The sequence below is a fragment of the Pseudorca crassidens genome, chromosome 4, assembly GCF_039906515.1.
Source record: "Pseudorca crassidens isolate mPseCra1 chromosome 4, mPseCra1.hap1, whole genome shotgun sequence".
Classification (NCBI taxonomy): Eukaryota; Metazoa; Chordata; class Mammalia; order Artiodactyla; family Delphinidae; genus Pseudorca; species Pseudorca crassidens.
Window position 1 is genome coordinate 77,163,881 of NC_090299.1, and position 15,048 is coordinate 77,178,928.

At 39.6% G+C, this 15,048-nt stretch overlaps 1 pseudogene; it reads right to left on the minus strand.

The window, feature by feature from the left end:
* Positions 1 to 338: 338 nt before the first annotated feature.
* Positions 339 to 2,989, minus strand: LOC137223011 (zinc finger protein 773-like; annotated as a pseudogene).
* Positions 2,990 to 15,048: the final 12,059 nt, after the last annotated feature.

A 15,048-nucleotide genomic window follows, 5' to 3' on the forward strand; every position in this document is an offset into this window, starting at 1 on the left:
TGGAACACTCACAAAACCTGTGCGTCATCATCCTGACAGTCCAATTTGGTTCTCAACACCAGTCGGACAGTGAACAAACCCCAAGATGAAAGGTGGCTTAAATAATAGTCTTTATTATGGTATAGAGCAGAGCAAACTGAGGCAGATATTCCCAAACAGAGTGACTTGGACCTAGAAAAACCTATCCTGAGCACGATATGAGACAATGCCATCAAAGAAGTTGAAGCTCTGTGAGCCACCAGCAGAACCCAGACTGGATTCCCATGGTCAAAGCTGCTTTGGTCCTGACAGGACCAAAAAAGAATGACAACACCCAAGTGCTCAGGCTATTGATGCATTTCTAAGGGGATAAGAGGGCACAAAGGTCTACCTATCCTGATCATACTGAGGTGACTGGTGCCAAGTATGGGGATCTGCCACTTGGGAGAGGTAAGAAACGCACAGTGACATTAAGTCAGAAAGTACAGCATAGCTCCTTAAAAGCTTCCTACGAACCTGGTACTCATGGGCAATCTGCACACTAAGGCTGTTCAGATGTATGGCATTCAACTTCCAGCTGATGACTCCCTCACAGAGCCTATTCAGTATGATGTATTAACTAAGGAGACAGCTCATTCACTGCTCTCCTCGTCTCATTTGAAGGCCTTTCTCCAGTATGAACTTTCTGGTGATGAATGAGGTTAGACCTTCAGCTGAAAGCTTTCTTACATTCACTGCGCTAATAGTGTCTGTCTGGGCTGTTAAGTTTCTGGTGCTCAGTCAGAGTAGACCTTTGACAGAAAATGTTTCCACATTGACTGCACTGCTGAGGCCTTTCTGTGATGTGAAATTTGTGGCGTTGAGTAAGCTGGGTGCTTTGGCTAAAGAATTCTTCACATTTAGTGCACTCGTGGTTTTTCTCCATTGTGAACTCTGGTGCTTAATAAGAGTAGAGCTTTGGCTAAAACGTTTCCCACATTCACTACACTTATAAGCCTTTGCTCCAGTGTGAACTCACTGGTGTGAAATGAGACTAGAGTTTTGGCTAAAATGGTTCCCACATTCACTGCACTCATAAGTCTTTGCTACAGTGTGAATTCTCTGATGGACTTTAAGGTGGGAGCTTCGCCTAAATAACTTTCCACATTCACTACACTCATAAGGCCTTTCCCTGGTGTGAATTCTTCTATGTTTAATGAGACTGGAGATGTATCTAAAGACATTCCCACATTCACTGCACTCATAGGGCCTCTCCCCAGTGTGGATTCTCTGGTGCTGAACAAGCATGTGTTTACAGCTGAAGGCTCTCCTGCATTCTTCACATTCATAAGACCTTTATCCCATGTGGACTCTCTGGTGCTGAACAAGTTTGCTTTTAGTGGTGAAGGTTTTCCCACATTCACTGCACTCATAAGGCTTGACTCCATTGTGAATTCTCGGGTGCACAATAAGTTGAGAGCTTTGGCTAAAGAACTTCCCACATTCTCTACACTCATAAGGCCTTTCCCCTGTGTGAATTCTTCTATGAGTAATGAGGCTGGAGTTGCATCTAAAGACTTTACCACATTCACTGCACCCATAGGCCTTTCTCCATTGTGGATTCTCTGGTGCTTAAATAGTATGGGTTTACAGGTGAAGGTTTTCCCACATTTGCAGCATTCATAAGGCCTCTCTCCAATGTGTACTCTGGTGCTGAGTCCAAGCCTGGACTTCTGGCAGAAGGCTTTCCCACATTCATGGCACTTATACTGCCTTTGTCCATTGTGAGAGGCCTCCGTACACTCGGTGTCCTTTTGTGGAGTGACCTGGTGTTGGAGAAGGCCAGAGGTACCAGGGAAATCCTTCCCAAACTCCTGGCATGTGAAAGATTTCTTGCATGCACGGACTGTGTGGCTCTTCATAAAGGTCTTACCCATGTCTCTTCTAAAGAGTTTCTCTTCACTGTGCTGGTGAAAGTTCACACCTGCCCCACACAGTTTCTGACCAGGGTTTGTGCCAAGGTCCTCAGCTAGATGCAAACCACCTTCTAAGTACAGGCAGAAACCTCTGCCAGGGATAGGACTGCAGGGTGGACAAGTCTGTCTTTGAAGTATTTATTGGTGGCACTTCTACAGAAACTTTCTGCTCAGAAAGTGTCTCCTCATCCTCTGCTCTATGCCAACACCCAGGTGAAAGACACAGGAGGGGGTGGAACACACAGAGGAGCTGGGGCCCACAACTCACTCCTCTGGGAATGGTTTTCACCAGGGCCTTGGCTGCTGGTGACACGTGTGCTGTGTGGAAAGGTGTGTCCAGGCACAGGAAAATCTGACTGTCACTGAGTAGCTATGTTCAAGGACTATTTTAAGGATAGGTGGGGAATTCATGACACGTTAATGTAGGCCAATATTGGAGAGCACATGAGAGTGAGGATGGAGAAGACCACTAAAGAGTGGAAGAGAGACAGGTGAGGGATAATCCTGGGTTCGAATTCAGAGTTGAAATGACAGAATGAGCAAAGTATGAAGAATGGGTAGGAAAGATAGAAGTGAGGCACACAGTCACTGTCCTTGGCCCTAAAACATTGTGGGACACAGGACATGTTCCTGATATGATCTGAACCCAGCCATGATACCACTTCTTCCTCCTGATGCCAATCACCAAGGCAGGTCCCACTTTGGGTCTCTCTAGCTGTGCCTGGAGTCATGTCCACTCTGTCACATACCCAGGGTTCACCTCCCAGCTCCAGTTGGAAAACAACATGGGACCTAAAAGATGAAGGTCTCAGCCTTGGCAACCACAGCACAGCCGACAAGGAAGCAGTAATAGAGATGTGGTCACTGTCTAACCAATGACGCAACAAGTGGCAAAGGTCTCCAGGATCACATCATGGTACAGGAGTCTCTGGGCCTCATCAAGAAGCTTCCATTCCTCCTGGGAAAAAGTACACAGCCACGTCCTCAAAGGTCACAGAGCCCGGTGCAGGGTTCGTAAGTGGTTCTGCTGAATGTGGAACCTGAATCGGACCCATCAGTGCAGCCCTCCCAGCACAGTCTGTGGGCGAAGCAGGGGCCCAGGCCCGGTGGCCCCTGTCCCAGCCCCGAGACAGAGTCAGGGCGGATGGCACCCACACCGAGCCTCAGACCCCCCTCAGAGCAGCCAGCATAGGGCCCTCCTGGCTCCCTGACCTCACGCCGGCCCAGGGCTGCGAAGCTCACCACCGGTAAACACACCCGAGTTTACAAAACATCGCCTACCGTCCACGCTGGAAAACCCTCCCACCTTGCTGATTTTTAATGTAAGTCCTATTTAAACGGACAAAATGGAAAAAAAAAAAACTCATATATACACACTCTGTATGTAATCAAAGAATTTTACGTGTAAACAAGTAGTTGATGAAAGTATAGCTCATGGTCTCAATGACACTTTGCTACAGAGTGAGAACTGTAAGGCCCATCATCTCTAAGACTGCATTCCCAATGTGTTAATAGAATAAGGTTCAGTAGAACACGGACTTGAAACCCTAATGACCTGGAAATGTGGTTTCAAAAGAATTTTTCTCCATTTAATAGAATAAACTTTGGATTTCCAATGGATCAAATAGCAGATCTCTTTCAATTTTTGTTTCCTTCCCTGATATCAAGGTCCTTACAAGTGTGTGTGTGTGTGTGTGTGTGTGTGGTTACTAGGTATATTTCAGGAGGTCCTCTCTGGCCTGCTCATATTTGTATGTTTCTTTCTCTAGAGTGTCCCAAATAAATACTATGGGCAGGGCAGGTACATACGCTTGTCTGGAATGCCTTGAACTATGTGGAGGTGATGGCTTTGGTTTGTATTGTGGTTAAGGGATAGGGCTGAAGGGAACATTCTCACGTGTGGATGAGGGTTTGCATGGTTTGATCTTACCTCTGGGTGCCACAGGAAGGAACACCAGACTTCCTTACACAGGGCAAGAAGGGATAAAGGAGGGGTGGGTCCTGAAAGCTGTCAGAAGCCAAACATCAAAAATGGAGTCAGACTCTTTAGGACACGAGTTGATCATTTAATGAAACTTTTGATTTGCAGTGTTTCCTCAGATTGTCCACCAATGATTTTTCTCCTTTTCTTTCTGCTTTTCCAAACTCAAAAAGCATCTGATAAAAGATAATGATATGCTTCTCTCTCAATTTCTGTCCATATTGCATATAAGAATGAAATCAGTTTCCCAAATCTTAGTTACAATTGTCTGTTCAGTGTTTTTCTTCACCACTCAATTATAAGCTCCCAGGAATGGCATTTGGTTTTTGTACCACTGTCATATGGTTGGTATCCAAAAAGATCCATTAGATGAGTTATGGATATAGCATATCTTAGTTACTCACTACATGGAAAAGTTCCTAAGTGAATTTGACTCGAGAATGAAGAATACTCTCTTAAAAATCAAAAGCACAATGCAATAACAAAACAAAACGCACAGTTTTGCTCTTTATATCCTATGTTGTCTTTGACAAGGCATTTAAAATCCTCAAACCTCATTTTCCTAACCTGCAAAATGAGGAAGTACTTTCTCTGAAAACCTGTGAACATTTTTTTCCAAGATTTTGTCTCTGGAGGGAATCCAAATGATAAATTATTGCTTAAATATTAATAGAACTTTGTCATTCCTTCACCTGAATAGTCATTTTCTATTGATAAGTAATGATAACAACCTGAGGGTTTTAAGCTCAAAGGGTGGATATACAATACATTGTAAGAGGGGAGTAGAATGGCACTCCACCTAAAATTGAGTTCCATCCACTTAAATGAGAGGTCCTCTGTGCCCTCTTAAATGGTGCTTCAATATCATCGCTTATGCACATCAACAAACATCACAGAATAATTAGGGAGAGTAGAAATCATTATAATGTCAGCCCTTCCTATTATAGAACTGTAACCACTCAATATGGAACTGCCTAAAGCAATTGCTGAATGCAGTACATGCAACTGTATCTTCTTCGGAGGCCACAGAACCATCTTACTGTAGCCTGCAGGTTTCACACAAGGCCCTTTCCTCAATTAGGATTTAATCACCCTGGAGAGCAGCTGAGAATTTCAATCATTTTTTTTTTCCAAGTTCCCATCAATCTTGTCTATTGAAGTAACTTGATTTTTTTTCTTCCTCTACAAGAATGCTAAATCTTCTTGGTGGAGGAAAATGATGGGGGGAAATAAAGTGAAAGAAACTAATTTTTATGGGATATGTAAATGAAACTCCTAAATAATTGTTTTAAACCACTCCATTATACCTATACCTTAATACCTTGGGGACAGGAAGGAGTCCCTTTAAGGGCCACATTTCTTATTACTTACGGCAGCAATTTGGACCAAATTTGCCATTAAGGTCTGAAGTCAACACATACTATGGTTAAGAGCTAGGGATTTAGAGACACATGGCTCTGGTTTCAAATCCCAGCTCCACCACTTATGAACCACATAACGTATATTTACTTACCATCCTTGAGACTCAATTTCCTTATACCTAAGAATGGAAAGTAATAGTAGCTACTTCAGATGAAGACTGAAAGTTAAATGCAGGCAATGATCTCAAGTACCTAGAACAGTTCCTGGCACATAATAATATTTTAAAATGGTAGATATCTTTTTTGTGAATTTTTGAATTTTATTTTATTTTTTATACAGCAGGTTCTTATTAGTTATCTATTTTATACATATCAGTGTATACATGTCAATCCCAATCTCCCAATTCATCACATCACCACCACCACCACCACCACCACCTCCACTTTCCCCCCTTGGTGTCCATATGTTTGTGCTCTACTTCTGTGTCTCAGTTTCTGCCCTGCAAATCAGTTCATCTGTACCATTTTTTCTAGGTTCCACGTATATGCGTTAATATATGATGTTTGTTTTTCTCTTTCTCACTTCACTCTGTATGACAGTCTCTAGATCTATCCACATCCCCGCAAATGACCCAATTTCATTCCTTTTTATGGCTGGGTAATATTCCATTGTATATGTGTACCACATCTTTATCCATTCATCTGTTGATGGGCATTTAGGTTGCTTCCATGACCTGACTATTGTAAATATTTCTGCAGTGAACATTGGGGTGCATGTGTCTTTTTGAATTATGGTTTTCTGTGGGTATATGTCCAGTAGTGGGATTGCTGGTTCATATGGTAATTCTATTTTTAGTTTTTTAAGGAACCTCCATACTGTTCTCCATAGTGGCTGTGTCAATTTACATTCCCACCTACAGTCCAAGAGGGTTCCCTTTTCTCCACACCCTCTCCAGCTCTGATGATTCCCATTCTGACTGGTGTGAGGTAATATCTCATTGTAGTTTTGATTTGCATTTCTCTAATAATTAGTGATGTTGAGCAGCTTTTCATGTGCTTCTTGGCCATCTGTATGTCTTCTTTGGAGAAATATCTATTTAGGTCTTCTGCCCATTTTTGGATTTGGTTGTTTTTTTGTTATTGAGCTGCATGAGCTGTTTATGTATTTTGGAGATTAATCCTTTGTCTGTTGATTTGTTTGCAAATATTTTCTCCCATTCTGAGGTTTGTCTTTTCATCTTGTTTGTAGTTTCCTTTGCTTTGAAAAAAGCTTTAAGTTTCCTTAGGTCAAATTTGCTTATTTTGGTTTTTATTTCCATTACTCTAGGAGGCAGATCAAAAAACATCTTGCTGTGATTTATGACAAAGAGTGTTCTTCCTATGTTTTCCTCTAAGGGTTTTTTAGTGTCCAGTCTTACATTTAGGTCTCGAATCCATTTTGAGTTTTTTGTGAATGGGGTTAAGGAGTGTTCTAATTTCATTATTTTACATGTACCTGTCCAGTTTTCCCAGCACCACTTATTGAAGAGACTGTCTTTTCTCCATTGTATATCCTTGTCTCCTTTGTCATAGATTAGTTGACCATAGGTGCGTGGGTTTATCTCTGGGCTTTCTATCTTGTTCCATTGATCTATATTTCTGTTTTTCTGCCAGTACCATATTGTCTTGATTACTGTAGCTTTGTAGTATAGTCTGAAGTCAGGGAGTCTGATTCCTCCAGCTTTTTTTCCCTCAAGACTGCTTTGGCTATCCAGGGTCTTCTTTATCTCCATACAAATTTTAAGATTTTTTGTTCTAGTTCTGTAAAAAATGCCACTGGTAATTTGATAGGGATTGCATTGAATCTGTAGATTGCTTTGGATAGTATAGTCATTTTCACAATATTTATTCTTCCAGTCCAAGAACATGGTATATCTCTCCATCTATTGGTATCATCTTTAATTTCTTTCATCAGTGTCTTATAGTTTTCTGCATACAGATCTTTTGTCTCCCTAGGTAGGGGTATTCCTAGGTATTTTATTGTTTTTGTTGCAATGGTAAATGGTAGTGTTTCCTTAATTTCTCTTTCAGACTTTTCATCATTAGTATATAGGAATGCAAGAGATTTCTGTGCATTAATTTTGTATCCTGCAACTTTACCAAATTCATTGATTATCTCTGGTAGTTTTCTGGTGGCAGCTTTAGGATCCTCTATGTATAGTATCTTGTCATCTGTAAACAGTGACAGTTTTACTTCTTCTTTTCCGATTTGGATTCTTTTTATTTCTTTTTCTTCTCTAATTGCTGTGGCTAAAACTTCCAAAACTATGTTGAATAATAGTGGTGAGAGTGGGCAACTTTGTCTTATTCATGATCTTAGAGGAAAAGCTTTCAGTTTTTCACCATTGAGAATGATGTTTGCTGTAGGTTTGTCATATATGGCCTTTATTATGTTGAGGTAGGTTCCCTCTATGCCTACTTTCTGGAGAGTTTTTATCATACATGGGTGTTGAATTTTGTCAAAAGCTTTTTCTGCATGTATTGAGATGATCGTATGGATTTTATTCTTCAATTTGTTAATATCGTGTATCACATTGATTGATGTGCATATATTGAAGAATCCTTGCATCCCTGGGATAAATGCCACTTGATCATGATATATGATCCTTTTAATGTGTTGTTGGATTCTGTTTGCTCTTATTTTGTTGAGGATTTTTGCATATATGTTCATCAGTGATATTGGTCTGTAATTTTCTTTTTTTGTAGTCTCTCTGTCTGATTTTCGTATCAGGGTGACGGTGGCCTCATAGAATGAGTTTGGGAGTGTTCCTTCCTCTGCAATTTTTTGGAAGAATTTGAGAAAGGTGGGTGTTAGCTCTTCTCTAAATGTTTGATAGAATTCACCTGTGAAGCCATCTGGTCCTGGACTTTTGTTTGTTGGAAGATTTTTAATCACAGTTTCAATTTCATTACTTGTGATTGGTCTGTTCATATTTTCTATTTCTTCCTGGTTCAGTCTTGGAAGGTTATACCTTTCTAAGAACTTGCCCATTTTTTCCAGGTTGTCCATTATGTTGGCGTAGAATTGCTTGTTGTAGTCTCTTATGATGCTTTGTATTTCTACGGTGTCCATTGTAACTTCTCTTTTATAATTTCTAATTTTATTAATTGCATCCTCTCCCACTTTTTCTTGATGAGTCTGGCTAAAGGTTTATCAATTTTGTTTATCTCCTCAAAGAACCAGCTTTTAGTTTTATTGATCTTTGCTGTTGCTTTCTTTGTTTCTACTTCATTTATTTCTGCTCTGATCTTTACGATTTCTTTCCTTCTACTGACTTTAGATTTTGTTTGTTCTTCTTTCTCTAGTTCCTTTAGGTGGAAGATTAGATTGTTTATTTGAGATTTTTCTTGTTTTGTGAAGTAGGCTTGTATTGCTATAAACTTCTCTCTTAGAACTGCTTTTGCTGCATCCCATATGTTTTGGATTGTTATGTTTTTGTTGTAATTTGTCTCTAGGTATTTTTTGATTTCCTCTTTGATTTCTTCAGTGATCTGTTGCTTATTTAGTAACGTATTCTTTAGCCTTCATTTGTTTCTGTTTCTTACATTTTTTCCCTATAATTAATTTCTAATTTCATAACATTGTGGTAGGAAAAGATGCTTGATATGATTTCAATTTTCTTAAATTTACCAAGGCTTGATTTCTGACTCAAGATGTGATCTATCCTGGAGAATGTTCCCTGAGCACTGTAGAAGAAAGTGTAATCTGCTGTTTTTTGGATGGAATGTCCTGTAATATCAATTAAATCTATCTGGTCTATTGTGTCATTTAAAGTTTGTGTTTTCTTATTAATTTTCTGTCTGGATGATCTGTCCATTGGTGTAAGTGAGGTGTTAAGGTCCCCCACTATTATTGTGTTACTGTCGATTTCCTGTTTTATAGCTGTTAGCATTTGCCTTATGTATTAAGGTGCTCCTATGTTGGGTGCATATATATTTATAACTGTTATATCTTCTTCGTGGATTGATCTCTTGATCATTACATAGTGTCCTTCCTTGTCTCTTGTAACATTCTTTATATGAAAGTCTATTTTATCTGATATGAGTATTGTTACTCCAGCTTTCTTTTGATTTCCATTTGCATGGAATATCTTTTTCCATCCCCTCATTTTCAGTCTGTATGTGTCCCTAGGTCTGAAGTGGGTCTCTTGTATACAGCATATATATGGGTCTTGTTTTTGTATACATTCAGCGAGCCTGTGTCTTTTGGTTGGAACATGTAATCCATTCATGTTTATGGTAATTATCGATATGTATGTTCCTGTTATCATTTTCTTAATTGTTATTGGTTTGTTTTTGTAGTTCCTTTTTTTCTCTTGTGTTTCCCACTTAGAGAAGCTCCTTTAGCCTTTGTTGTAGTGCTGGTTTGGTGGTGCTGTATTCTCTTAGCTTTTGCTTGTCTGTAAAGCTTTTGATTTCTCCGTCCAATCAGAATGAGATCCTTGCCAGGTAGAGTAATCTTGGTTGTAGGTTATTCCCTTTCATCACTTTAAATATATCGTACCACTCCCTTCTGGCTTGTAGAGCTTCTGCTGAGAAATCAGCTGTTAACCTCATGGGAGTTCCCTTGTCTGTTATTTGTTGTTTTTCCCTAGTTGCTTTCAATAATTTTTCTTTGTCTTTAATTTTTGTCAATTTGATTACTGTGTGTCTCGGCATGTTTCTCCTTGGGTTTATCCTGCCTGGGATACTCTCCATTTCCTGGACTTGTGTGGCTATTTCCTTTCCCATGTTAGGGAAGTTTTTGTCTATAATCTCTTCAAATATTTTCTTGGATCCTTTCTCTCTCTCTTCTCCTTCTGGGACCCCTATAATATGAATGTTGTTGAGTTTAATATTGTCCCAGAGGTCTCTTAGGCTGTCTTCATTTCTTTTCATTCTTTTTTCTTTATTCCGTTCCATGGCAGTGAATTCCACCATTTTGTCTTCCAGGTCACCTACCTGTTCTTCTGCCTCAGTTATTCTGCTATTGCTTCCTTCTCGTGTATTTTTTCCATTTCAGTTATTGTATTGTTCATCTCTGTTTGTTTGATTCTTCTAGGTCTTTGTTAAACATTTCTTGCATCTTCTTGATCTTTGCCTCCATTCTTTTTCCAAAGTCCTGGATCAACTTCACTATCATTATTCTGAATTCTTTTTCTGGAAGGTTGCTTATCTCCACTTCATTTAGTTGTTTTTCTGGCATTTTATCTTGTTCCTTCATCTGGTACAAAGTCCTCTTCCTTTTCATTTTGTCTTTCTCTGAAGGTGGTTTTCCTTCCACAGGCTGCCGAATTGTATTTCTTCTTGCTTTTGCTGTCTGCCCTCTGGTGGATAAGGCTATCTAAGAGGCTTGTGATGGGAGGGACTTGTGGTGGGTAGAGCTGGGTGTTGCTCTGGTGGGCAGAGCTCAGTAAAACTTTAACCTGCTTGTCTGCTGGTTTGTGGGGCTGGGTTCCCTCCATGTTGGTTGTTTGGCCTGAGGCGATCTAGCACTGGAGCCTACCTGGCTCTTTGGTGGGGCTAATGGCGGACTCTGGGAGGGCTCACACCAAGGAGTACTTCCCAGAACTTCTGCTGCCAGTGTCCTTGTCCCCATGGTGAGCCACAGCCACCCCCTGCCTCTGTAGGAGACCCTCCAACACTAGCAGGTAGGTCTGGTTCAGTCTCCTATGGGGTCACTGCTCCTTCCCCTGGGTCCTGATGTGCACACTACTTTGTGTGTGCCCTCCAAGAGTGGAGTCTCTGTTTCCCCGAGTCCTGCAGTCAAATCCCACTAGCCTTCAAAGTCTGATTCTCTAGGAATTCCTCCTCCTGTTGCCAGACCCCCAGGTTGGGAAGCCTGACACGGGGCTGAGAACCTTCACTCTAGTGGATGGACTTCTCTGGTATAAGTGTTCTCCAGTTTGTGAGTCACCCACCCAGCCATTATGTGATTTGATTTTATTGTGACTGCACCCCTCCTACCATCTCATTGCAGGTTCTCCTTTGTCTTTGGATGTGGGGTATCTTTTTGGTGAGTTCCAGTGTCTTCCTTTCAATGATTGTTCAGCAGTTAGTTGTGATTCTGGTGCTCTTGCAAGCGGGAGTGAGCGCACATCCTTCTATTCCGCCATCCTGAACCAATCTCCCAAGTTCATGCTTTTAAAGTGTACAATTAAGTGATTTTTAGAGTATTCACAGAATTGCACATCTGTCACCACTTGGTAGCTATCTTTTTTATTTCTTATTCTCTATTACACTTGACACACCTATCTTCAGTCCCTCATGAGGTCAAATGAAATAAGATGGATTTTCTGAAGATTATCTTCATGGGGGTATCTAGAATTAGTCATCATTCATTTTTTGAAATCATAGAGTTTAGAGAGCTACAAAGGGAGGCCAAAGTGAGGAGAAACATTGTTTATCTTTGCTTTAATTTTAATCTTTGAATATTTGAAGATTAAATTTTAACTGATTATTAAATATATTTATTGGCATATAATGGTTAGTCATTCACTATCATTGAATCAAAACATCCTTTCCATTTAAAAAAAATTAATTATTTGAGATTTCTGTAGGAAAATAATATGAGTTGATGTTTTTAAAATAAACTGTCAATACAGTATCTTTTAACCTTAAATTAAGGCTACAAGTACTCTTAGGCAATTATTTTTGGTTCTTTTATTACACTCTAGACATCTATTTGCCTTGAAATTATGTGTTTTTATATCGTCCTTTACCTCTTCATTCTGAGCTTGTCAAGGTTGGGAAGCCCATGCTTTATCTTTGTATCAGATAAGACCTCAAACAAAAGCCATAATAGATGCTAATCACCCTTTATTGAATGAAGAAACAAACACATGGGTGAATGAAGAGACAAACACATGGGTGAATGAACACCCTCTGCTATCAGGACAATTTAGAACTTTACCCTTGTATTCAAAGGATCCTGGATCCGCCTAATTTTAAAGGCCATCAGAGAAGAACATTTCACAAAATTTTCTGACTTTGTGTTTAATTCTATATCTATCAAGAAATTTTTTTCTTCTCTAGTTGTAACTGCACATACTTTCAGGACACTTTTTTGAACTTTAGCCTTAGTGTAGGACCACAGAACCCATCCTTGGTAATATAACCCATCCTGGGTAATACATAGTTCACATGTATTGAGGAGTATTGTCTTTTACTCTCCAACCAAATAGTCATATCACCCATATCACCCATTTTTCTCAACACCGTTTTTCTCATCTCCTCAAGCTATAATAGTAATAATAATTATTATAATTATAAATATGTAATAATTAACATATGCTAGGCACTCTTCAAGCACTTTGCATGTATCAAATAATTGAATCTTCACAACACTCATATGAGAGGTATTATTGCTATCCACGTTTGACATATGGGAAAATTGGGGCAGAGAACACTTAATGATTTGCAAAAGGTCACATAGCTAATAGGTAGCACACCAGGATATAAACCCAGGATGTCTGCTCTTGTCCATTGAGCCTCCAAATTACTTTCGCCAGAGCGAAAACTTCTCTCTCCAGCTTATCATTTCTTTGGGGTTCAATTGTGTGGTACAGGTGCTGTCTATGATAATGCCAAGTCACACATGGTATCCTTCATTTTGTGAAGGATAGAGTGAAAAAGATATGAGGACTCCTGGTATTGGCCAAGAAGAGATTAATTGCCATTAGAATAGCAAACTCCTTTGCTATTTGAGATCAAACTCCTTTGATACAACCAGAAAACTGGACTAATATATGAAACAACTGTTTTTCAACATTAGGCAATAGGCAATGATCTACACAAAAGGGGTAAAAAATGAGGTTAATCTATGATTGCTTCACCTTCATATCCAAAAGCAGTTTCCAGACTGCTACAGAGAGAGGTGAAGAGGGGGCAAGATCCTAAACACAGCCTAGCAGTCACCCTGAATTGAGAACATAGAAATCAGAGTGACAAGAAGGCAGGGTGGCTAGAATATGTAGGGCGGAAAGAGACCTGCAGATTTGCAGAGAAGTGACGATGCTCTAGTCTCTGGCTGTGTACTTAGTTGGACATCTATGAGATAATGTGGTGGTGGGGAAAAAAAACACTAGAAAATAGTAGCTGAACAATTTCCAGCACTTACTCTGATATAAAAATAGTTTGAGTTCCCACTAGAGTAGGGGGAAGTGGCCCAGGAAAGCACTGCATGTCTTGGTAGGTAGGAGGTCTTTTAGAGAAAAGGGTATTTTTGTGCTCACTATATCACCTATACTTAAATAGAAACATTCAAATGGAGTGATCCAAAGTCCTCTTTGGTGTCTCTCTGTTGGGAAAAGCAGAGAATTAGCTCACTTAGTTTTGGATGGTTGTTAATACATTTAACACTAGAGCTAAGAATTTAATCTCATAGAATCCTCACATAAGGGGAGAAGACCTAACAGATTTCCTTTTAGTACTTAGAGCCCACTGGGCAAGGAGAGTAACCATTGGTGTTAGATAATTGATTATCTAAAAAGTGCATTCTGCACTTTGGAACGTTTAAATCAGAAATTAAGAGACTCCAATGTTGAGGAAATAATAGAAGAGAATGGGGAAAAAAAGAAGAACAGAATGGGAAAATGGAAATAAAATAGTTGGTGCCTTTTGATATTAGAAAGTAGACATATGCTCTGCTTATAGCATGTCTGCACAAATTCTTATTGTTTTAGCTACAAAAAACATCTGATATTCTAGGCCTTCTTGGTGATGAATCAGACAGTTGTAATGAAAGAACTAGACATAGTTTACAAACACATTTTTACTCATTTATATATCTTTGGACCCAGTATTGTTTGATATTTCTTACAGTTAGAGTGAGAAGAAACATGTAGATAATTGTTAACGGCAAATAATCTTTTGATTTAGATTTCCAAATTTTAGGGTACAGCCAGCTGATTCAGTGCAAATGTGGGAGTATTAAATTTACGATCAGTATTTCAGAGAGAATGATGACCAATATCAGGCTGTGACTTATCAAAAGATCATTTAACCTCCTGGCTTGATAGTTGTCACTAGCTAGGTCAGGTTAATAATGAATCCTTTACCAACTATATTTGTTTTCTGTTACTGAATAACAAATATAATAAGCTTAGCAGCTTAAAACAGCACACATTTTATTATTTCACATTTTCTGTGGGTTGGGAGTTGGGAATCTAGTGACAGAGTAGCTGAGATGTCTGCTCAGGCTCTTAGAAATATATATGGAATTTAAGAAAAAAAAATGTCATGAAGAACCTAGGGGTAAGACAGGAATAAAGACACAGACCTACTAGAGAATGGACTTGAGGATGTGGGGAGGGGGAAGGGTAAGCTGTGACAAAGCGAGAGGGTGGCATGGACACATATACACTACCAAACGTAAAATAAATAGCTAGTGGGAAGCAGCCGCATAGCACAGGGAGATCAGCTCGGTGCTTTGTGACCACCTAGAGGGGTGGGATAGGGAGGGTGGGAAGGAGGGAGACGCAAGAGGGAAGAGATATGGGAACATATGTATATGTATAACTGATTCACTTTGTTATAAAACAGAAACTAACACACCATTGTAAAGCTATTATACTTCAATAAAGATGTAAAAAAAAATAAAAATAAAAAAAAAAGATGTGACCAGACTGCACTCCTATCTGAGATGAGGAAGAATCCATTTCTAAGCTCACAAAGGCTGTTGACAGAATTCCTTTTCTTGTGACTATATACCACAAGACCTGGCTTCTTGCTAGCTGTCTGTTGGAGGCTGTGC